This window comes from Canis lupus, chromosome 37 (genome assembly GCF_048164855.1).
Source record: "Canis lupus baileyi chromosome 37, mCanLup2.hap1, whole genome shotgun sequence".
NCBI lineage: Eukaryota > Metazoa > Chordata > Mammalia > Carnivora > Canidae > Canis > Canis lupus.
Window position 1 is genome coordinate 15,010,014 of NC_132874.1, and position 23,737 is coordinate 15,033,750.

At 38.5% G+C, this 23,737-nt stretch overlaps 1 long non-coding RNA gene across 4 annotated transcripts in view; it reads left to right on the forward strand.

The window, feature by feature from the left end:
- LOC140626006 (uncharacterized) overlaps positions 1-23,737 on the forward strand; it is a 79,717-nt gene that overhangs the window by 28,011 nt on the left and 27,969 nt on the right. For 3 of the 4 annotated variants that reach the window (XR_012025241.1, XR_012025239.1, XR_012025240.1), the window contains 2 exons: positions 984-1,114; positions 21,053-21,167. This is a non-coding gene — a long non-coding RNA (uncharacterized lncRNA). The remainder of the gene's footprint in view (positions 1-983; positions 1,115-21,052; positions 21,168-23,737) is intronic. The other variant, XR_012025242.1, reaches the window with a different exon arrangement.

The following is a 23,737-nucleotide window of genomic DNA, read 5'->3' on the forward strand; positions in this document are numbered from 1 at the left end:
AGCCAAACTTCAGGTTACACACCTGAACCCTGAAAGCACCTTCTTTCTCAGGCTATGTGGAGGTTCAGATGCCAGGTTTCTGTAGGGTGAACAGCCTATGATGGCTTACTAAAGGTGATGTTCAATGGGATGCTTGCTTGATTGTTTAAGGGTGATTGCCTTCCAGTTAATCATTGAGACTAGAAGCCGCCACTCAGGACTGCAACAAAGCAATGTTTTCACCATTTCCTAATGAGTTCAATGTGGTTATTTCCCTTTTGATGGAGTGAAATGTTTCTTTGACAAAATCGATTTGTACCATGTACTTACTGTTTTATTTTCCCTTGAATGCTGGGTCTAGCTCAGTAGTAGTGTACATGGGGAATACATGGAGACCCATTGTAAAACACTTATGGTTTCTTAGTACCAATAAACAGAGACCCACAGGTGGCTTACTCCGAGAGAGGGGAAATGATTTGCCTTTTAAATTTGCTCAGCTTGCATTTCATTTATTCTGTAAAGAGCCAACAATGACACATACGCTTCAGTTCCAATTTCATTTGTGCTGTTGTTTAAAATGATCCAGTGTCTGTTCTGCGTACCAGGGGCTGTAGTACAAGGCTGGCCGGTTCCTTTTGAATTCTGCAATTCCTAGCCCAGTCATATTGGCCCATGTCCCATGGTCCACACCACGCGTCCCTTGATATTCCAACGGACAACTGGTCTGAGGATGTGACTCTTTAAAACAGCAACAGCAAAAACGACAAACTGTCCAGTAGCCAGTGGTGTTTACTAAATACCCACTAAACGTCTTGGTTTGGGTTCCCTAGCACACCCCAGAAAAGAACTTGGGGGTCAATTACTCAGTTATCCCTGGAGGTGCAAATGAGGGCAGATTCCTCATGAGGTAGAAGAGTAGGAGGAAGAAATGCAGGGAAGGAGTAATGGCCAGGGTAGCCAGGGCCATTATCCCCTTACTCTCATCCCTGCTGTTACATCCCCAGTGTTCCCAGGTGCCCTGTATGCTGGTTGGACAAACTCACATGGTTTTGGCCACTGAGAGTCTCACTCAGAGCAACTGAGAGAAGCTGTCAGGAGCCCAGAAACTACCCACTGCGGATACAGATGAGCTCAGGTACATGCAGGATCTGGAGCATCTGCTATACTAACCGGATTAAGCTTCCTTGAAAAAAATTCAGGTGAATGTTGTCTTATGATGAGTGCTCTGGAGATACTCTGAAATTGGATGTTAGCATAACAGGGGTACTCATCTGAGCAATACTGAGCTGGTCTCAGATAAAATAAAGATTTGGAAGAGAAGATGATTGTCTCTCTGGCAAATTACAGAACTGTTGAGAAGTAGTATGGTGTGGTGGTTAAGAGTGCACAGGATAAGGGGTCTGACCAGCTGGCTGTGAATGCCGACAATGACACCTGCTACTTGTATGACCCTGGGCTGGTGACTCAACCTTTCTAGTCTTATAACCCTAGAGTCCTGCGTCCTCATCTGTAACGTGGAGGTAGTCAGAGTATCTACTTCTAAGGGCTGTTGTGAGGGTGTTGTGAAGTTGTAAGCACATTGAATGCACTGAAGTATATGTTCACTATTACCATGATGACAAAATAACATCTTCTGCTGCTTCTCAACTAAAGGAATGCACAGCTGAGGAACTGGTGTTGGGAAGGGGTGTTATTATCAAAAGCATATTGTTAGCCAGTTGTGAAGAGACAAAGGCTGTATGATTCTGCTTATATAAGGTATCTAAAGTAGTCAAATTCACCGAAGCATAAAGTAGGATGGAGGTGGCCAGGGCCTGGGGGAAGGGGAAAGTGGGGATTTGTTCAATGGATATACAATTTCAGATTTGCAAGCTCTAGAGATAAAAGAGCTCTAGAGATGCATTGTACAAAAATGTGGATATACTTACCCTGAATTGTATAATTACAAATGAATAAGATGGCCAACCGTATGTCTTATGTTTTTCACCACAATTAAAAATAAAATATTTTTAAAAAGCATATTGTGGATAAGTTCCATCAGTTATGCCTACAAAATGGAATCCATAGCCTGCTATATGCCTTTCTTTTATGCTGTAGTCATCTGCAACAACATTGAAATCTGGAAGACATTTCAGATCACTCTTCTATTTAGAATGCATGTTCCCCCAAATGCCACTTAAATTATTCATTGTGGACACCCAAGGGAAGACCATAACCAATAAGAGAGATTCACTCCCTGCCCAAGATATCAAAGCAGTTGTTTCTAATATAAACTGCCTCTAAACAGCAGGTTTCCAATAAGGTCAAGAGGCTACAAGAAAACATCATTCAGAGGTTTTGCAGATTGACACAGATAACTCTGCCCTTGGCTCCATGGGGATAGATTCAATTTTCTGATTGCAAATTCAAGGATGTGAAAAGCCTATTCTTTAGGAAGAAAGATTATTGTGAAAAAGAAGATGTACAAATCAAGCAGTATAACCTCCAAGAGTTGCATTCTACATACAGGTTCTGGGGCAAAAAGCCTCATGATATTCTAGAACACCAAAGTGGCCAAAGAGGAAGTAAATGCCAGCTGTGGCCTGTTATTTACTAGCAATCCCACCTTAAAAGAATTTTCTCTTATGGCTTTTTGCAATTAGCAAAGCGACAAAGATACAGAAAGGGGCAGAACAAGTTCTCAAAAGTGTTGCTGGAATGGTAATACTGGGCATCATCCCCACTCCCCCATCCAGGTTGCGGTCCTTAGCCTCAAAAGCTAGATTCTTTACCTCTCTGGTTCTTCCAAATCTATGGACCAGACCCTGGGAAATGACCATGCCTAGATATTGCCATCTTGCAAGATCTTTCAGACATTGACCATTTGTAACTTCCCTGAGATCATCTTATGTTAATCAAATTTACAAATGACAGATGTGTAAATAAGACTTCCCATTTAATAACTTGTCTGGAATCCAGACTCCGATGTCTGATACCAGAGTCAAAACATTAATCAGAAGATTAGAATTAGAAATAAAGAGAGTGAGATCGTTTTAAGAAAGACCTCATATGGGCCAGGGAAAAAAGTCACTCTTGTCTCCCAGTGGCTTATATTTCTCCAAAGTGGTTTGACTCTGTTTTCATTGGCAGTAGTAGGTTAACACGAACAAATTCTTGATTTCTATTATAATATCCTGTTGTTAAGCTCTAGTCAGATCATCTTCTCTTTTAACACCTTTGTCTAGATGAGGTTTATTGATTAGGCTTCAACATTCATAGTTATAATCGTATTCTTTCCTTGCTGTCTTCAGATGACTCTGACAGAGGCTTTTTGGGCTTGGAGCTTACCCAAATCCCCCAGCCATGTATTTACTGGAAATCTCTTGGCTTATTTCTGCTGATCCCATCCAGGCCAACTGGTCTACTTTCACTTTTAGAGGGGAACGAACAAGTCCTCAGGATACCTCCCATAAGATTTTGAGACCATTGAAAGACCATTCTGAAGTTTGCAAAGGCTTTCCCCTCGTGCAAGAACAGCAAGGAGACTGGTCTAGTCACGAAATAAGAGGCCTGTTGCTCTCTACGGTGCCTTTGGCATTAACGCAGTGTCTGAAGCACACTGGGCATTCAGTGTGCCTGATAATGTCTTTATAGCTGCTGCCATATACATAGAGCTCACAAAAATCCCCATTCCTCATTAGTGCTGCTATATAATGAGTTCCCACTAGACCATAGACAACAGAGCCTCAAGAAGCAAATCTCTGTAGCACTGCGCATCATGCCTGGTATGTAGTAGGGGCTCAAGAAATTTTCATTGGATAGAAGCTAGTTTGTCATGGATTCGGTGGGGCCTCTGTTAAGGGAGAAGGAATCAGGAGGCAGCCTGACAGGATGCTGCCAATTGAAGTCAGTGCTAATCCTGACTGTCATCTGACTAGGTATGTGATCCAAGATAAGTCATTTATCCATTATGAGTTGTTTCCATTTATGCACTTGTAAAATGGAAATGGTAGTACTTAATCTCATAAGGCACATGGGAAAGAAATGCATATGCCAAAAATGTGTGATGATACTCGGTAGAATGTAAAAACTCAGTGACTAGGAGTTCCCCACCCTAACTGTCCCTTGGTACCCATCTTTTCAGCTTTTCCATCCGCTTGTTGTTGAATCCTCAAATGCCGACTCAATAGCTCTTAGCAGTGTATCCCAAATTGGCATGCTACCCCTATTCTCATTCCTCCTGCCTGGCCTAATCCAGTCCTGGGCTCTCTTATTCACTTATCGAGATTTTGAAGTCCTAAATCATTGTCTTCTTACCGTGTTTCCTGCCCAATCTCTACCTTCCCCTTCTCAGTACTTTGCTGATCTTGGCTCTAACAAGTGCCTTGCTATGCCATTGCCACAGATCAGCACTAGCAACTGCTGAAGCTGTAACTCTAGAGGCTTCTCCAGTTGTAGCCCAGTGGGATTAGAGAAATCATTGAATTTTGAGATGCCTGGGTGGCTCAGCGGTTTAGTGCCACCTTCAGCCCAGGGCGTGATCCTGGAGACCCAGGATCGAGTCCCATGTCGGGCTCCCTGCATGGAGCCTGCTTCTCCCTCTGCCTGTGTCTCTGCCTCTGTCTCTGTGTCTCTCATGGATAAATAAATAAAACTTTTTTAAAAAGAGAAAAATCATTGATTTCATAATTTTAGGATGATACAAACCTATAGTCTTAGGATTTTATAAATATCTAAAGATCTATGTCCAGATAAAACCTAAAGACTTTCTATGTCATTTTAAAACATCAGATATCCAAGGTAAAGAAAAAGATTAAATTTGGAACATCCGACATCATCATTTTGGGCTGTCATATCCATGTTGTTGGTATTAATTCCTCCCAAAGTAATGAAGAAATGAACCTAATGCAAAAACCAAAGCTGGAGTTCCAGGCCTTGTAATGCTACTGCATATTTGCAATTCTTTCCTTCCACAAAAGTAAGGCTTGACCAGTCCCATCTACTTCCCCCAATGATAGACCCAGTGTGCTGGGTCCAGACTGGGATCCAGAATTTGAGGAACACAAGTCCAGCTCTGGAGTGGGGAAAGAAAGAGGATGGTTAGGGGTAAGGAGCTATTCTGGTCCTTGTGTGGAATCAAGGATAATTCAAGGAGTAGCAGCATCCATGTGAGAAAGCAAAGCTCAAACACATCAAATGTCCATTTCAAGTAATGGTCAGCTAAGGTAAAAGAGCGAGTGTTAACTAAGGAAATAAGCCTACAGGGACTGTGGGTTTGAAGTAGAGGATAAAGGTTGGATCTGCCTTTCCCAGAGAGGCTGCAGGAACATTCTATAGTTCTTCTCCAGGCTACCTATCTTATCTGGAAAGGCATTCTAAAACTCAATTGGTGGGGCACCTGGGTAGCATAGTTGGTTAAGTATCTGAATCTTGGTCTCAGCTCAGGTTCTGAGCTCAGGATCTTGAGATCAAGCCTTGTGCTGGGCTCTGTGCTCAAGCAGTGAGTCTGCTTGAGTTTCTTTTGCCCCTGCTTGCTCTCTCTCTCTCTCTCTCTCTAAGTAAATAAGTAAAAAACAATTTTTTTTTTTTTTAGAATTTTATTTATTCATTCATGAGAGACACACAGAGAGAGGGGCAGAGACATAGGTAGAGGGAGAAGTAGGCTCCTCCCGGGCAGCCTGATACAGGACTTGATCCCAGGACCTGGGGATCACAACCTGAGCCGAAAGCAGACAGACACTCAACCACTGAGGCACTCAGGAGTCCCAATAAGTAAACCTTAAAAAAATTTAGAAGATTTTTTTTTAAACCCAACTGCCAAGCACCCACTGCTACTGCTGGCCTATGACATTTGCGTTCGTCTTCTGTTGAAGTGTCACAGATTTTCACAAAGTTAGAGGTTTAAAACCATCCCCATTTATTAGCTCACAGTTCTGTAGGTCAAAAGTATAGTATGACATACTGGATTCTCTGCTCAGGATCTCATAAAACTGAAATCAATAAGCCAGACTGAGCTCCCATCTGAAGGCCCTAGGTAAAAATCTACTTCCAAGTTCATTCTTGTTGGCAGATTTCATTTCTTATAGTTGTAGGACTGAGGTCCCCAATTCCTTGCTGGCTGTCAGCTGGAGCTCATACATAGTTTCTAGGAACTGCCATTCTGAGACCCGGCTTTCTCCATCTTCAAGCCAGCAATGGCCTGTCTGTGGGATCCTTCTTGTGTTCTCAGTCTCTGAATTATTTCAAGACAAGTTAGAGAAAACTCTGCTTTTAAAGGGCTCATGTGACTAGGTCAGTCCCACTTGGATAATCTCCCTTTGTAACAGTCAACTGTGCCATGTAACATAACCTCATCATAGGAGAGAGATCCTACCTCTTCACAGTTCCGGAGACAATGCAGGATGCGAACATTTAGGAAGGAGTGAGAAATTTGGGGGACCATCTTAGAATTACCCAACCATAGCATCCCATGGATTTGTTTAATTAATAGGATACTTTCAGCTCTTATTGATTTATGAGCCTGGGCCACAGTATATTTAACAGCTATATATGTATATAAAATCCGTGGTAATTCACTTTCCTGTTTTGAATTTGTTTTCATTACAAAATCCCAGCTGTCACTGAATGTATCTATTCCCTTTCAGGAGGTGATAAAGATGATCCAGGCTGGGGCATTAGCCAAGTAAGGCAAATCAGGGACTCAGTTTCAAAGAGCTGGAAATAGCAGGTCATATAGCTCAAAGTGGCCAGGAGCTAAGGGGATGAGTCCTAGCCAAAGTTGGTAGGAAGTACTGAAACCCAACCAGGAATCAGAATGTAGTGTCAATTCCAAAGAGCCAGAAAAAGGGCCAAAATTTTAGTTCAAGACAAAGGGCAGGAATTTGGCGGTATGGAAATGGGATCGAAGTAGTTTAGAAGCCAAACACAGCGAGTATCCTGGATGATTGCTTCAAATGCCACTGGGGTGTCTGTCTGGGAGAGTCAACGTGGAAACATATATGCCCTTTGCCTTTTCATAAAGGAAATGATCATCTACAGACTGGATCTCTGAACGTATCAACAAAGGGATATTTGAAGTTACCGAGGGGACAAGTTTTGCAACAACGTTTACTGCTGCCTCCTCTGGCCCTGTAAGGCAGCCAGCCCATCTGCAGTGTCACAGTGAGTGTGTCAGGTGTGACAGGACGGTTCTGCACGCTGTGCTGCCCTTCACCGTAGCTGTACTAGCCAAGCTCCTGTGGAAAGACAACCCTTCGCCTGCACTAAATCCCATCTGCTCTGAGTAATTCTCTCCTCTCTCTTTCATCATCATTTCCCCATCTACTGGGTTCATCTGCTGTAATTCTTCCTATTGAAAGACCTCTTGTCCCTTCCTATCTGTGGCCCCATTCGTTTGCTCCCCTTTGCAGCAAAACTCTTTGAGTTATTATTACTCACTGTCTTCCACAGCTCTCCTCCAGTGCCTCTCTAACTCAGCCAGCCAGGCTTTCATCCCACAACCCCGCTGAAACTCATCTTGTTCAGGTCACAAGGGATCTCCACGTTACTTAAGCCAGTGGCGAGTTTTTGGCTCCTTTGACTTGTTGCATTTGGCACCATGGACCACTGTATCCTGATACACTTTACTCATTTACCATCCAGGATTCCACATTTGCTTGTTTCTTCCTTCTGCCCTCCTGATGGCTCCTTCTTCATTTCCTTTGCTGGGTTCTGCTCTTCTCCAGAGCTCTTCCTGCCAGGATGCTCCCAGGCTCTGCCTTGGGCTCAGTCCTCTATTCACATTCACTCCCTTCTTGATTTCATCCAGTCTCATGGCTTCACTTTCCTCACACTGATGGCTCCCACAAGCATATTTCCAGAGATTCATTATGACAAATGCCTACATGACATCACTACTTGGATGTCTAATAACTTCTCAATCAACATGTCCAAAAATGAACTCCCAGTCTTTACCACAAAACCAGCTCGCCCTCGATTTTCTCCATGTCAGTTGATAACAGACTCTATTTCTTCTTTCACTCCTCACATTATTATTCAGAAAATGTTTTTGGTTTTATCTGCAAAAAATATCCAGATTCTGACCACTTCCCACCACCTTCATGGCTACCAAAATCGTAGTATCACCCTTTCTTGCCTGAATTACTCAATAGCTTCCAGACTGATCTCACTGCTTCTGCTTTTGCTTCCCTTCTAGTTTTTTCTCAACTTGGCAGCTGGAATGAACCTTTAAAAACTAGGCTGGTTTACATCTCTATTCTGCTCAAAATTCTGCAAAGACTTCATCAAATGCTCATTAACAGAAATGCTGAAATAGGGAGATGAAAAACACAAAACAAAGTTCCTACCTTCATGGGGCTCAACCACAGGTGGTAACTTCAATGGTCTGTCCATCCATCCCCAGCAATAAATTATTAAATTATCTGGGCCACGGCTTCTCTACCTCAGCCCTGTTAACATTTTGGTCTGGACAATTCTGTATTGTGAAGAACTGTTCTGTGCGTTGTAGGACATGATCTCTACCTACTAAACAGATGCCTGGAACAGCCCTCAAGTTGTGACAACCAAAAATGTCTCCAGAGACAGGCCATCAAAAGAATGAAAAGACAAGCCCCACACTGGGAGATAAAATTTACAAAAGACATAACTGATAAGGACTGTTATCCAAAATATACAAAGACTCTTAAAACTGAACAATAGGAAAATAAACAACTCAATTAAAAATTGGGCAGAAGACCTGAATAGACACCTCATCAGAAACGGCATACAGATGGCAAATAAGCACATGAAAAGATGCTCAATACCATATGGCATTAGGGAATTGCAAATTAAAACAACAATGAGACTACTGCACACTTATTACGATGGCCAAAATCCAAAGCACTGCCATTACTAAATGCTGACGAGGATGTGGAGTAACAGGAAGTCTCATTCATTGTTGGTGGGAATGCAAAATGATAGAGCCACTTTGGAAGACAGCTTGGCAGGGTATTTTTGTTTTGTTTTTTTTAGAGAACTATACATACTCTTACCATGTGATCCAACAAATATCCTTGATATTTACCTAAAGGGGCTGAAAACCTATGTTCACACAAAAGCCTGCACATGAATGTTAATAGCAGTTTAATTTATAATTGCCAAAACTTGCCTTGACCTATGTGGTGAAAGGACAGAGTGACTATAGGAGAGTGACAAATAGGGCAGCAGGAGATGAGGGCCAAATCATTTCAGGTTGAGCCCTTCAATCACAGTAGAGAAGTGGGAATTTAAACTGAGCATGACTGTAAGCCCCACACAGTTCTAAGTAGAGGGATGACATTATTTTACTTTGAAAAATGAGAATTTCCGTTGAAACCTCAATGTGAGGGTCAATTTTATATGTCCACTTGGCTAAGCTATGGTACCAAGATGTCTGGTCAAACACTAGTCCAGATGTTTCTATGAAGGTATTTTGTAGATATGATTAACACCTACAGGGAGTTGACTCTTAAGTAGATTGCCCTCTATAAAGTGGGTGGATCTCAAAAACTCAACTGAAAGCCTTAAGAGGAAAAACAGGTTTCTCAGAGAGGAAGAAATTCTGCCCTAAGACTCTCACATAAAAATCTTGCCTAAGTTTCCAGTCTGCTGGCGAGTCCTGCCATTCTGGACTTGCCAGCCCTCACAATCACGTAAGCCAATTCCCGAAATTAAATCTCTGTACATATACAGTTGGCCATTGAACAATGTGGAGGTTAAGGGCACTGAACCCTCATACAGTCAAATATCCATGTATACCTTTTGACACACCCCTGCCAAAACTTCACTAGTAATTACCCACTGCTGATTGGAACCCTTACCAAACATAAATAGCAGGCTAACACATATTTGGTATGTTTATATGTATCATAGACTGTATTCTTAAAACAAGTAAGCTAGAGAAAAGAAAATGTTATTAGGAATACCATAAGGAAGAGAAAATTTATTTGTGGTACCGTACCATATTTATTGAAAAAAAAATCCAGATCTAACTAGACCCATGTAGTTCAAATCTGTATTGTTCAAAGGCCAAGTGTATCTCTCTCTCTCTCTCTCTCTCTCTTTCTCTCTCTCCTCTTGGTTTCTCTGATAAACTCTGACTGATGGGCTTGGCTACAATGAAGTTGTGGCCAATGGTTCAATTTGAAAATGCCTTCAAGGACAAGGCCTAACAAGGTTTGTTAAGTCGCCAAATTCTCCCTTTTGTCTCAGAAGCTTGAAAGGAAGTAGCTGATGCTGAGAGTTGGATTCTGGAAAGTGTTGGGGGATCTAATGATGGCTAGAGGGATTATACAACTTGGATGTTTGAGATTCATAGACTTGGTAAAATTTTGAGATTCAGCCATACATCCTTGGGCCATGCCTCTCCTTCATCCTCTGCTCCGAGGTGGGATGTTCTGTGTCACGTTGGGTCTAAGGGAAGCCAGCAAAAGTGCAGTGCCATAAACCCACCCAACATCTAGTTATTTTAATGAGTGGCTACACAACATTTTTCTTACCCCGGGCCTGCATTTCCTATAGGTGTGCAAACATTTATTCACCCATTCAGTCATGCAGCATATTTCTTTGGTACCTGTTATTTTTTGCTTTCTATTCTAGGTTTTCAAGGGTCAGAGTGAATGAGAGAGAAAGAGAGAGAGTCTCTAATTTCATAAAGCTACATTCTAAGTGATGATAGGGAAGAGTGCTGGGCAGGATACAGGTAAACTAGCTAAATAAACAAAATGATTGCAACTTGTGGTAAGTGCTATAATGAAATCCAAAAAAAAAGAGGCTAGGATGGGAGTATTTAAAAAGAATGATCAGAGAAGTTGTCTTCAATAGACAAGCAGAAAATCTAAGAAACAGGAAGGAGTTGTCCATCTGAGGAATTGAGAAAGCATTTCAGGCAAATGAAACAGGATTAGAAAGTCTCCCAGAAAGGAAGCAGCTTATTACAGTGAAGGGTCTTATGGAAATAAACAAAGGCCAACCAAAGAGGACAAGCAAAGGTCATTTATCCCAAGCTTGCTATAGCAAGGAGTCAGCCATTGCCACTTACGTTTTGGCAGAGACTCAAAGGCTGTTAGGTTATTAATAAGTCCTGGTCATTTCAGTCCAATTGTTGAGAGGTTATTGTTTGGTTTCTTGGATCAGTTGTTAGAGATAGTGGTCTCACTTCCTATGAGTCTGACTCATAGAAAGTAGGCTGGCTTCCTAGGCCAGTTACTGTAGCTAATGAGTTGATTTCCTAGGCTGGTTGTTGCAGGCTGTGGGTCAGAGTTCTATTTTTATGCATGGTTTGGCCACTGTCCATTTATATAATCAGTCTGTCAATCTGAAAGCACACTGGTGTATTGGGGCATCTAGAATGCTGGGGTGAGGGGCATCCAATGAAACTGGATTGGTGACAACACCCAGAACACACAGACCACCATGAACAGGGGGCTGGATTTCCTTCTGATGTAAAGAGAACAACTGAACTGTTTTAAATAGAGGAGTGAGGTGATTGGATGAATGTTTTTAAGGAAACCCTTTGGCTGCTATATGCTTAATAGATTTTAGAGGGATAAGTGCAGAGAACAGTTAAGAGGCTGCTCTAAGAATCCAGGTGTAAGGTAATGATGACTTAGTCTAAAATGATAGTACTTTAGCTGCATAAGTAATTTGTGCCCAGGAATCTTTTCTGAGCTGCAGTTATCATCTGCATATAATTTAGATATCCATCTCTCTCCAATAGGGAGTTATTGAGCTAAACAAAGATTGAGGATCAAGTTGGCTTGACAGTTATGTATTTTATTATAAATTAATGAGTTGGCATTGTACTCTACACATAGATATGTCATGGGTTTGTTCAGTATGAGTCAGTTGTTAATCACTGTGGATGCACTGAAAAATGATTTCTAGACCCAATAAGTGAAGAGCAAACATGGTGGACTTGTTGACCTCTTAACACAGTGTGTCTGGGAAGCCATATGACTTCTCTAGGGGGCCCTATATCTATCCCTATATCATTTCTATCTTTAAATCACATGAATAATAGTTATTCCTACTAGTCTTTATCTTGTCAGACATTTCTATCCTATCAAATTATTTCTGGATGTGATTATGCTGGGTTGTTCACCTACTCATTTACTGAATACTTGCATGCCAGGTACTAGGGTAGGCACTAGCAATACAGAGAACAAGAGAGACATCATCCCTGCTCTCTTGGAATCCATACAGTGGAAGAGAGGTTGTACATTGAACAGGCATATACTAAGATTAATATGTAATTACACATTGTGTAGGTACTAGGAAAGAAAAGGTCAGAGACCAAAAGAGTGGATATAAAGGCTACTTTAGATTGTGTAGTCAGGGATCCCTGGGTGGCGCAGCGGTTTAGCGCCTGCCTTTGGCCCAGGGCGCGATCCTGGAGACCCGGGATCGAATCCCACGTCGGGCTCCTGGTGCATGGAGCCTGCTTCTCCCTCTGCCTGTGTCTCTGCCTCTCTCTCTCTCTCTCTCTCTCTCTCTCTGTGTGTGTGACTATCATAAATAAATAAAAATTAAAAAAAAAGATTGTGTAGTCAGTGAAGCATCTATTGGCAAATATCATTTCAGTTGAGGTTTGGATGATGAGAATGAATCAATCAGGCAAAAATTTGGGGAAAATGAATATGATGGCCCTAGGGAGGGATGCAAGGAGATAAAGGAAGCAAAACTGGCTTAATGAAGGAGAGTGAAGACAGAGAGAGACAGAAAGAGGGAGAGAGAGAGACAGAGAGAGAGAGAGAAAATGTCATCTCTTGTCTTCAAGGTCACTGCAGGGCAGCCTTGGGAGGTAAGGGCTCCTAAACACAAAGAAACAAAACTACTTAAGTTTTTTTTTTTTTTTTAAATCACCCTAATTGCTATATTAATGGATTTGAAGGGCAAGAGGGTGGGGTGGAGGAAGGGTTAGGAGTTCATTTCAGTTGTTCTGGTAAGATGACACAGTGGTGACACCAGGGTGGAGGCACTGAAGGTAGAATGCAGGGAAAGATTTGAAAGATACTTTGATAGCTGGATTGATGGAATCATTTTTTATTGTAATGATGGACTGGATGTAGAGGTGAGGGAAGGGAAATATAAAAAATGACCTCCATTTCCTGGTTTACAATAGTTGGTGGATGGCTGGGAAATTATGTGTTTCTATATTTCCTCCATCAGTTTACTTACATTATCAGATTTTTTTTATTGGAGTTCAATTTGCCAGCATTTAGCATAACACCCAGTGCTCATCCCATCAAATGCCCCCCCTCAGTGCCCGTCAACATTATCAGAATTTAAATTCTTGTTTTAAAATGGTATGACCCATTGTTTTAGCTTTCGTTTGCTGTTTCTCAAGTATCTCCTCTAGCTTTGTGTTGAATCTCTAGTCTTCCTCTCTAGTTTTCATGTTACCTAGGAGTCTCTCCACACCTGGCTTTGTAGACCTCACATCTGCTTTTCTCCTTTGTTTTTCCTAAAATTTACTTCCATTAAGTACAAGAAATGTACTCAGGTGGAGAAATTCATTTTTCTGTTTCCTTTCCAACTGAGTGAACTCCAGGAGTCAGGCTATCCTGTTCCCCAACACACACTGTAAAAGTAAGTGGGCTATTTACCAGAGCTCGATAGAACCCTGAGTGTTCTCTGTCTTATGCTCCAAAATAAAGATGCAATTTACTTGATCTATAGTTCAATGAGTTGTGTTTAGAATGAAATCATCCACATTCTCGAGATTTACCAAGAAAATCTATCACTTAGTTTAATCTAAGGAATACATATTTTTGGTTCCATATTCTACTTTTAGCCCATTTTTTCTTTTTAAGTGTGACCTTAAAAGTTGGACAAAATATATTTACATAGAGCTGCTCTAAATCATAAGGAATCTTATCTTTTCACTTTACATTTTTAGCTACTTGTGTCATGAATGAATAGATTCCCAATGTAAAAATTTAAACTAAGAATTATATGAAACAAATACAGAGTAAAATATGTAAGTTCTCTATCATCTTGTATGTCTGCATATGCATGTTTTATTGTATATATAAAATCATACCATATCAATTGATGACGCTTGCTTGTTATAAAATGTCCTTAAGATCTTTCCATATTTGTAGGTAAATACTACCTTGTTCTTTTTTAATAGTTGGAAAGTATTTCAATGCCTAGATGTTCTATATATTTTTTTTGCCCATTCCCCTTTTAAAGAATATTGAGGGTTTTTTTCTAATATTTTATTGTTGCAAACAATTCAAATGGTATTTCCTATACATGCTTCTTGTATACGTATTTGAGGATTTTTGATAAATTCATAGAAATCAAATTGCCAAATCAAAAGATATGTGCATTTCATTACATCAACATTTTATGTGAGTTCCTTACTTCACATCTAACCATCAACATTGGACATTAATCATCTTCAAAAATTTTTGCCTATTTGGTGAAAGTAGTAGACTGTTGTTTTAATTTGTATTTATTTTTTTCATTAAGGAGCATACATATTTGCCATTATCCTTATTTTTCATGTGCAAAAAATTTAAAATTTTATGAAATTAAAAGTTTCCATTTTTCATGACATAGATTTTCTATCTTGTGTGGAAAGTTCTTCTCCAATCCAAGATTACAAAAACCATTCTTCTGTTTCTATCTTACCATTTTAAAAAAGATTTTATTTATTTATTTGACACAGAGAGAGAGAGAGAGAGAGAGCACAAGCAGGGGTAGCAGCAGAGGGAAAGGGGGAAGCAGGCTCCCCACTAAGCAGGAAGTGGATATGGAGCTTCAGCCCAGGACCCCGGGCTCATGATCTGAGCCAAAGGCAGACGCTTAACTGACTGAGCCACCCAGGTGCCCCCTTACCCTTTTTATAGATTAAAAACTACTTTTTACATTGGAAATCTGCTTTGTGTACACGGAGTTAGTTAGAAATCTAACTCCTATTTCTCAAACACGCATGCATTTAGAAAGCAATAAGGACACATAAGACTTAAATGACACATTAGACCAGGTGGACCTAATAAATATATACAGAACACTTGATCCAAAAGTGGCAGAATACATTCTTCTCAAGTGCACATGGAACATTCTCCAAGATAGAACATGTTAGGCCACAAAATAAGTCTCAATAAATTAAAAAAGGTTGAAATCATCACAAACATCTTTTCTGACCACAATGAGACTAGAAATCAATTTAAAAAACAAAACAAAACAAAATAAAAACAAACAAACAAAAAACCCACCCTGGAAAACCCATAAAAATGTAGAGACTAAACAACATGCTACTGAACAATCAAAGGATCATTGAAGAAATCAAAGAGAAATAAAAAAATTTCCTAGAGATAAATGAAAACAGATATATTACATATCAAAACCTATGAGATTCAGCAAAAGTGGTTCTAAAATGTAAGTTAATAGCAATAAAAGCTTACTTCAAGAAACAAGAAAAATACCAAATAATCCAACTTTACATTTAAGGAAACTGAAAAAAAAAGAACAAATGAAACCCAAAGTTACAGAAGGACGGAAATAAAGAACAGACAAATAAATGAAACAGAGACTAGAAGAAATAGAAAGATCAATGAAACTAAGAGCTGTTTTGTTGAAAAGATAAACAAAATTAGCAAACCTTTAGCTAGACTCATCAAGATAAAAAGGGATAGGATTCAAAAAATAAAATCGAAAATGAAAGAGAATTTGCAACTGATACCACAGAAATACGAAGGATCGTGAGGCTACTAAGAGCAATTATACATCAATAAATTGGACAACCTAGAAGAAATGAGGATGAATTCCTAGAAACATACAATTTTCTGGGTTTGGAGCCTGAGGTAGGGTTTGATCTCATGACTCTGAGATTATGAACTGAGCCAAAATCAAACATTGGATGCTTAACTGACTGAGCCACCCAGGCACCCCTCAACTCCATTTATGACAAAAACTCTCAACAAAGTGGGTATAGAGGAACACAGCTCACCATAAAAAAAGCCACATATAACAAAACCAAAGTTAATATCATACTAAATGATTAAAAGCTGAACCTTTTCCTCTAAGGTCAGGAACAAAGACAAGAATGCTCACTCTCCCCACTTTTATTAAATCTAGTATTGGAAGTCCTAATTATAGCAGTTAGGGGTAGATAAAAATAAATAAAAGACATACACATTGGTAAGGAAGAAGTAAAACTCACTATTTGCAAATGACATAATACTATTTACAAAAAACCCTAAAGACTCTACCCAAAAACTGTTAAAACTAATAAATTCAGTAAGATTGTAGGATACTAAATAAGTATGCAAAAATCTGTTGCATTTCTGTGCACTAATAACAAACTATTAGAAAGAGAAATCAAGAAACCAATCCCATTTATAATTGCATCAAAAAGAATGAAATACCTAGGAATAAATTTAACCAAGGAGGTGAAAGACTTGTACACACAGAAGTATAAGATGTTGATGAAAGAAAATGAGGAGACACAAAATGGCAAGATACTTCATGCTCATGGATTGGAAAACTTAATAGTGTAAAAATATCCATACTATCCAAGCAACCTAGAGATTCAATGCAATTCCTATCAAAATTCCAATGGCATTTTTTCATCATTGTGAAATTTGTATGGAATCACAAAAGACCCCAAATAGCCAAAATAAATTGGAGAAAAAACAAAGCCAAAGGTATCACACTCCCTGATTTCAAACTATACTACAGTCCAAACTCTACGGTGCTGGCATTAAAAACAGACCCATAGATTAGTAGAACAGAACAGAGAGCCCAGAAATAAACCCACGCTTATATGGTCAAAATAATTTGTGACAAAGGAGGTAAGAATATACAATGGGGAATGTTTAGTCTTTTCAATAAATGGTGTTGGGTAAACTGAACAGCTACATGCAAAGGAATGAGGTTGGATCATTATCTTACACTATATATATATATACACACACACACACATACACAATGTGTAAACATAAATATGTATATATATATATATATTAAGAACTTACACAACTCAATGAAAAAATAACAAATAATCTGATTTTAAAAATGAGCAGAAGATCTGAATTGACATTTTCCCAAAGAAAACATATGGCTAGATCATCAACAGACACATACAGAGATGCTCAACATCACTAATAGTCAAGGAAATGCAAATCAAAACCACAAGGAGATAGCGCCTCACACCTGTCAAAATGGCTAGTATCATAAAGACAAGAAAAACCAAGTGTTGGCAAGGATGTGGAGAAAGGGGAACCCTTGTGCACTACTGGTGGGATGCAAACTGGTCAACCACCATGGAACACAGTGGTGTTAAATTAAAAATAGAACTGCCATATGATCCAGCAATTTCACTTCCTGGTGATTAGCCAAAGCAAATGAAAAACCCTATGTTCTATGCAGCATTATTTACAATAGCCAAGAAATGGAAACAACCTAAGTTTTTATCAGTAGCTGAATGAATGAATAAGGAATTCATTTACTTAACTATAAATAATACTGAAATCTTGCCATTTGCAACAACATGGATGGACCATCAGAGTATTATGCTAAGTAAAACAAGTCATCCCGAGAAAGACAAATATCTTTAGATTTCACTCATAAGTGAAATCCAAGAAAACAAAACAAAGAAATAAAAACAAAACTCAGAGTCAGAGATAGAACAGAGTGGTGGTTGCCAAAGAGGAAAGGGAGGTGAGGGAGTGTAAATGTGTGAAGGGGATCAAGAGGTACAAACTTCCACTTAAAATAAATAAGCCATAAGGATAAATGTACAGCATGGGGAATAGAGTCAATAATATTGTATTAACTTTGTATGGTAACAGATGGTAAATGACTTAATGTGGTGATCAGTTTGCAATGTTACAAATGTTGAATCACTATGCCATACGCATGAAACTAGTATTATATTTTATGTCAACTAAAACCCAAAAACCCGCATGTAGGCATTTAAATAATTGTTGAATGAATAAATAAGCTTAATTATCCCAAAGTCTTTGATTGACACTTAACTTTTTCTTCTACTAGACTAAAATAGCATTAGTAACCTATTCTAAATTTTCCTAGATAGATAAATCTATTTCTGGTCTTTTATCATTCCATTGACTACTTCTTATGTTCTTATAACACCACTTTAATTACTATAGATTTAAAGTATGGCTTTTTAAAAAAGATTTATTTATTTATTTATTTTGAGAGAAAGAGAGAGATAGAATGAGTGGGAGGGGCAGAGAGAGAGGGAGAGAGAACCCCAAGGAGACTTGATGTTTAGGGCAGAGCCCCACGCAGGGCTCAATCTCATGACCCTGAGATCACAACCTGAGCCGAAAAGTTGCTTAACCAACTGTGCCACCCAGGTGCTCCTAAAGTATGTTTTTATATTTGTTAGAGTAAGTTATTAAAATTTCCTTATTCTCACATATTTTACCTTCCAGATGAACATTACGATTAATTTATGATGCTCTATTAAATTCTGTTGGGATTTTTAACTTAGAAATACATGGAATTTACAGATTAATTTGAAGTATGTTCCTTCTTTATTACTTTTGTCATAATACCATCATTATAATTAGAGATGTTCAGCCCTCATTTCGGGAAAAAATAAGGATTCTTGTCTTAATATTAGTTATTAAGGATTCCTTAAAATAACTGGAAATGTGTGTGTGTGTGTGTGTGTGTGTGTATGCATGTGCTGTGCATCCTTAGATGTCTGCTAGCATGGTGCTTGGTACAGAAAATTCATTCAATAGGCATTTGTTAAGTGAACATCATTATATTTAAAATCTGTAAGTTATTACAACTATATTATTTTCCTAGTTTTAAAAATTGGAATAATTTCAGACTTACAGAAAAGTTTTAAAGAGGTCCTGTGTACCCTCACCTAGCTTCTATACATAGCGTATGCAACCACGGCATAATCACCAAAAGAGGAAGTCAGCAGAGTCCTGGTTCAAATGGCATTTTTTCACTGACATTTCTGGTCAGGATTCAATCCTTGAACTCACATGGTACTTCGTTGGCATATCTCCTCTGTCTCCTTCAATCTGAAAATTTCTTAATATTTTTGGTTCTCGTGACCTTGACCCTTTTAGAGGGCACTGGTCAGCTGTTATTTAGAATACCCTTCAATTTACCTAATATTTTCACTGGAGAAGACTGAGATTATGCATTTTGGGTGAGAAGGCAGACTTGATGCCAAGCCCTCCCCACTGCATCATTTCAGGGGATACATCATATCAATATATCTTATTACTGAGGATGTTAACTTTAACCAGTTGGTTACGGTGGTATCTGCTGATTTCTCCACAGTAAAATTAGGACTTTTCCCATTTTAATTAGTAATCATCTTGCTGGGACATGCTTTGAAGCTATTCAGTTTCTCACCTGGTTTTGCCCACTAATTTTAGCATTGTTCCATGGTTCTTGTGTTTGCCTAAAATGGATGTTTCTCTCTTCCTCATTTCTTTGATATTTATTATTTGGAATTCTATTGTGGAGAAGAGTAGTCTCCACTCCCCTACTGATTGGTTGATTTTATGGATTTGTGGGTATTTCTTTTATTCTGTGGGTTATAATCCTATGCTGTAGTTAATTTTTTTTCACTCAAATTATTCCAGGTTTGGCTACTTGGAAGCTCTTTCAAATTGGTTCCAGTGCTCTATTGACATAGCCCCATCATTTTCAAACAAGTCTTTTTTTTTGTTTTAAGATTTTATTCATTCATTCATGAGAGACACATAGAGAGAGGCAGAGACACAGGCAGAGGGAGAAGCAGGCTCCCTGTGAAGAGCCTGATGCGGGACTTGATCCTAGGACCCCAGGATCATGACCTGAACCAAAGGCAGATGTTCAACCACTGAGCCATCCATGTACCTCCAAATAAATCTTTATTTTTCAGTACCACAGATGTTCTGGGCTTGTTTTTTATGTTTCTTGTCATAGCCTTGAAATCAATACTTTTTCCAATAAACCTTGGCTTCTTTTTCTTAGAGAGCAGTATTTTGAACTAGTAACTGGGCTCTGGGTGTGCTAATTGCAACGGGGTTGTCATTACTTCTAGATCCTTTTAGCAGACAAAGCAGGAAATATATGTCTCTATACTAACTTAGGTACATATTTGCATTTCTGTCTATTCATCTGTATATATACATGAAAAACCATGAATTCATACTAATACTTTTAGTTTCAATCCAATACCAGAGTTTATTCTATTGTGCCCCTTTCCCTAATTATACCTTTTGTTCCCCCTGAGAAATGAAAACCTAGCCTTTACTATCCACAATATATTTATGTATTTGCACAATCCTAGTATAAACATAAGTAGTACCATGAACTTTCTCAGTTAGAAAAACTCTCGGATATTACTGGGGATATAATTCCCTCATTTTACAAGTGAGGAAACCCAGGCCCCTAGAGATTAATTTGCCCAAGGGAAGAAGCACATTACCAGAAGAAAAGAATTATAAATGTCAGAATTTTAAATTTTAACACTGCGTATATTTCACAGGAGGGTGTAGAAAGGACAGGAAATGTAATGTCAGGTGACTGCTAAGAAGCATTAATTCATTTTTTTTTCCACCACTGCTATATGAATGAGAGCATTCTGGCTAAAAAAGTGAGACATTTGGTCAGTGTGGCTTGTGTATATAACATGGCCAAAGGCCAGAAAAATTAAGCAACCACTCATATGGTGTTAAGATGGCTTCCGGAAAAGAGAAGAACCAAGTGTTCCATTACTGTGTCTAATTTCTACAATTATGGATATAGTCAAATCCTCCGAGGTCATTAAAGTTTATAGGTCTTGTTATATGAAGTAGACATAAATAATTTTATTCCTTCTTTCTCTCATAAGTATCATCAACTTCTTGTCTTTTTGGGGACTGTGTTTTAGTCCACAGGGGCTGATAGTTCTAAAGCTGAGATGAATAGAATATTAAGTACCCTGGAAAACAGCCTGTTTTTTTGAGCCTGAAAATTTATAATTATATACCATATGTTTAAACCCCAATCATTAAACCCCTTCCATGTTTAGTCTCCTCTGTGCTAGGGAGATTTGGGATATCTGTTTTAACAATGTCTTGAGTTCTTGATTTTCTTCTAGTGACTCAGTCTGGACTGAAAAAGGAGAGGAGTTTGTTCTTATTGTCAAGATGGCAATGGGAAAGATATGCTTACAGCATCTGGGAATTGAAACTTCTTTTGGAGCTTCTTTTTTGGTAAGCAGTGTCACATGTGGTGGTCAAGGTCTAAAGTTTGCTACTAACAAACTTGTGTTAAAATCTAAACTCTACATGTAATGTTAAGGGAAAACAAATTCCAAGCAATCAACTTGGAATTCAACTCATGGGCTACGGGCACTCTGTTGAGTTCTTGTGTCTCACAATAGGATAATACAGTTAAGAATTATAATTTGTTAGTTCCTAAGGCTTTATTCAAACTCCCAACACATTTATCCTTACCTTGGCTCAAACAAGCCCTTGGAAATGGCAAATCAGATCACTGTCTTGGGCTTTGAAGAAGCTCAGCAAAGCTGGTGAGTAGGTTCTGATTCTTCTTCTTCAAGAGGGAGAGAAGCATAGGGACCCGAGTGAAGTTAGAGACTTCAAAAATCCACCTTAATTTCACAACATCCTTGGTTTCTTCAAAGTACCTACTTCTCTCCAGTTTCAGAATTCCATAGTTCTGAAAACTCCCTTCTGAAAATTTTCTTCTTGCATCTGCACTTGATATACATGCACTTCATGTCTTTTACAATAAAATATTTAAATGGAGATAAGTCTATAGAAGGATTATAACCAAGACCACAGTCTTGGGACATGAGTTAGTCACAAATCTTTATTCTGATTCAAGGCATTTGTGGACGTTAAATTAGAGATCTGGGAAATATGGTCTTTTGTGATTTAAGGAACTGGAAATTATTTCTGAGCCGTTTGATTGAAAATGAAATCTATAAAATTGCTGTCTTACAAAACATTGAAAGGTTTATTGCTTAAATAATCATGAAATAAAAATTTTTGCCATTGAATGAGTAGTAGCCTCCTTAAAAAAGATCATCATATTGCTGAAGACATTACAATAGATCTTTTCTAGAAAATATAGTAATTTTTCATGAATTTTATCTAATATTTTTCCCCTTATTTATAGAGGGCAAACAATATTTCTCAGACGATTTCTCTTTCCAACAAAGTCAAGATGTTTATAACAAAGAAATAAGCTTGAGACAAAAAGAGAGAAAGAGAGAGAGAGAGAGAGAGAGAGAGAGAGAGAAATACTGTTATTTTTAGGAATCAACCAAGAGTTGTGATTGAGTAGTAACAAATTGATTCAAACACATATATTTACAATAAAAATAAAATGAACAGAAAATTGTCCTTTAAGTAGATTACATTTTCTCTTTTCCTATCTGTCAAGATGAGAAGTTTTCTCTTTAAATTTACAGGGATCTCAATTGCTTAAACTGTTTTCATACTAGCATTAACATCAATGGGCCTCATGGTGAGAAAAGAAGAGTCCCCAGAGTGTGTCTAAATGACATTCTAAAATGAGTCCTATTGCGGTGCTTGGATGGTTTAGTGAGTTAGGCATTCAACTCTTGATTTTAGCTTAGGTAATGATCCCAGGGTCATGAGACCGAGCCCTTCCACACTCATCAAGGAGTTTGCTTGAAATTCTCTGTCTCTCCCCTTCATGCCCATGCACAAGCCCTCTCTCTCAAATAAATAAATCTTAAAAAAATAAAAATAAAATGGGTCCTATACATTTTACTCCATTACTGATCTTTTAATTTTGATTCATTTCATATTTGAAACAAAGAGTTAAGTTATGGTAAAAATATCTGTAAAATCAGTCTACCTGTCAATGATAATGATAGATCCTTAAAAGAGCTAGAGCTGATAGGCCACAATCAATTGGAAATATTCAGGAGGGAGTGGTGCCTGGGTGGTTCAGTTAGCTGAGCTTCTGACTCGATTTCAGCTCGGATCATGATCTCAGGGTCATGAGACTGAGCTTTGTGTTGGGCTCTGTGCTCCGTGTAGAGTCCACTTGAGGTTCTCTCCTCCCTCTCCCACTGTACCTCTCCTTGCTTTCTCTCTAATAAAAATAAATAAGTCAAAAAAACAAAGAAAATATTTAGGAGGGGAATGTGGGTACTATTTCAAGTCCTGAAAGGAAAAAGAAAAATGCACTCAAGAATTAAATTCATGGGGTTGAGAAGTCAGGTGAACATTCCACCTTTTATCATCTGATCTTATTTAGAATGTCTCTTAGAAAATTGTTCTCTGACATAGACCTGAGTGACTGAGGCTTACCCAATTTATATTAAAAAAGACTTGCCAAGATTCTAGCATATTTCAAATTAAATCTAACTCATGATCATAATTTTCTCCATATTTTAAAGTGGTGCTCCCTGCAAATATGAATAAACATACAGGGTTAAAATGATCTCTGAGAAGTCATTCTTGAATCTGTTAATATATTCTTAGGGGTTCAAAGTTTTTTTTTTTTTTTTTATAAGCATCACATTTTTCTGTGTGTTTATTTAAGTGATACTGTGAAAAATGACTGCTCAAAAACATTTGGATAACTTCTTTTATAACCAAACTTCCTATGTTAACATAGCGTTTCTATTTATATTTAGGATCACATTAGAGCCACATAGTTCTTCTTTGATCATTAAAAGCAATTGAATAAGAGGCAGCAGATGATGCATTCAGGGCAAATGAAGTCCAAGTTGTACCTGAGAAGGTTTCCGGAGACTTGGAGCCAGGGCGGAGTCATCAGTGAT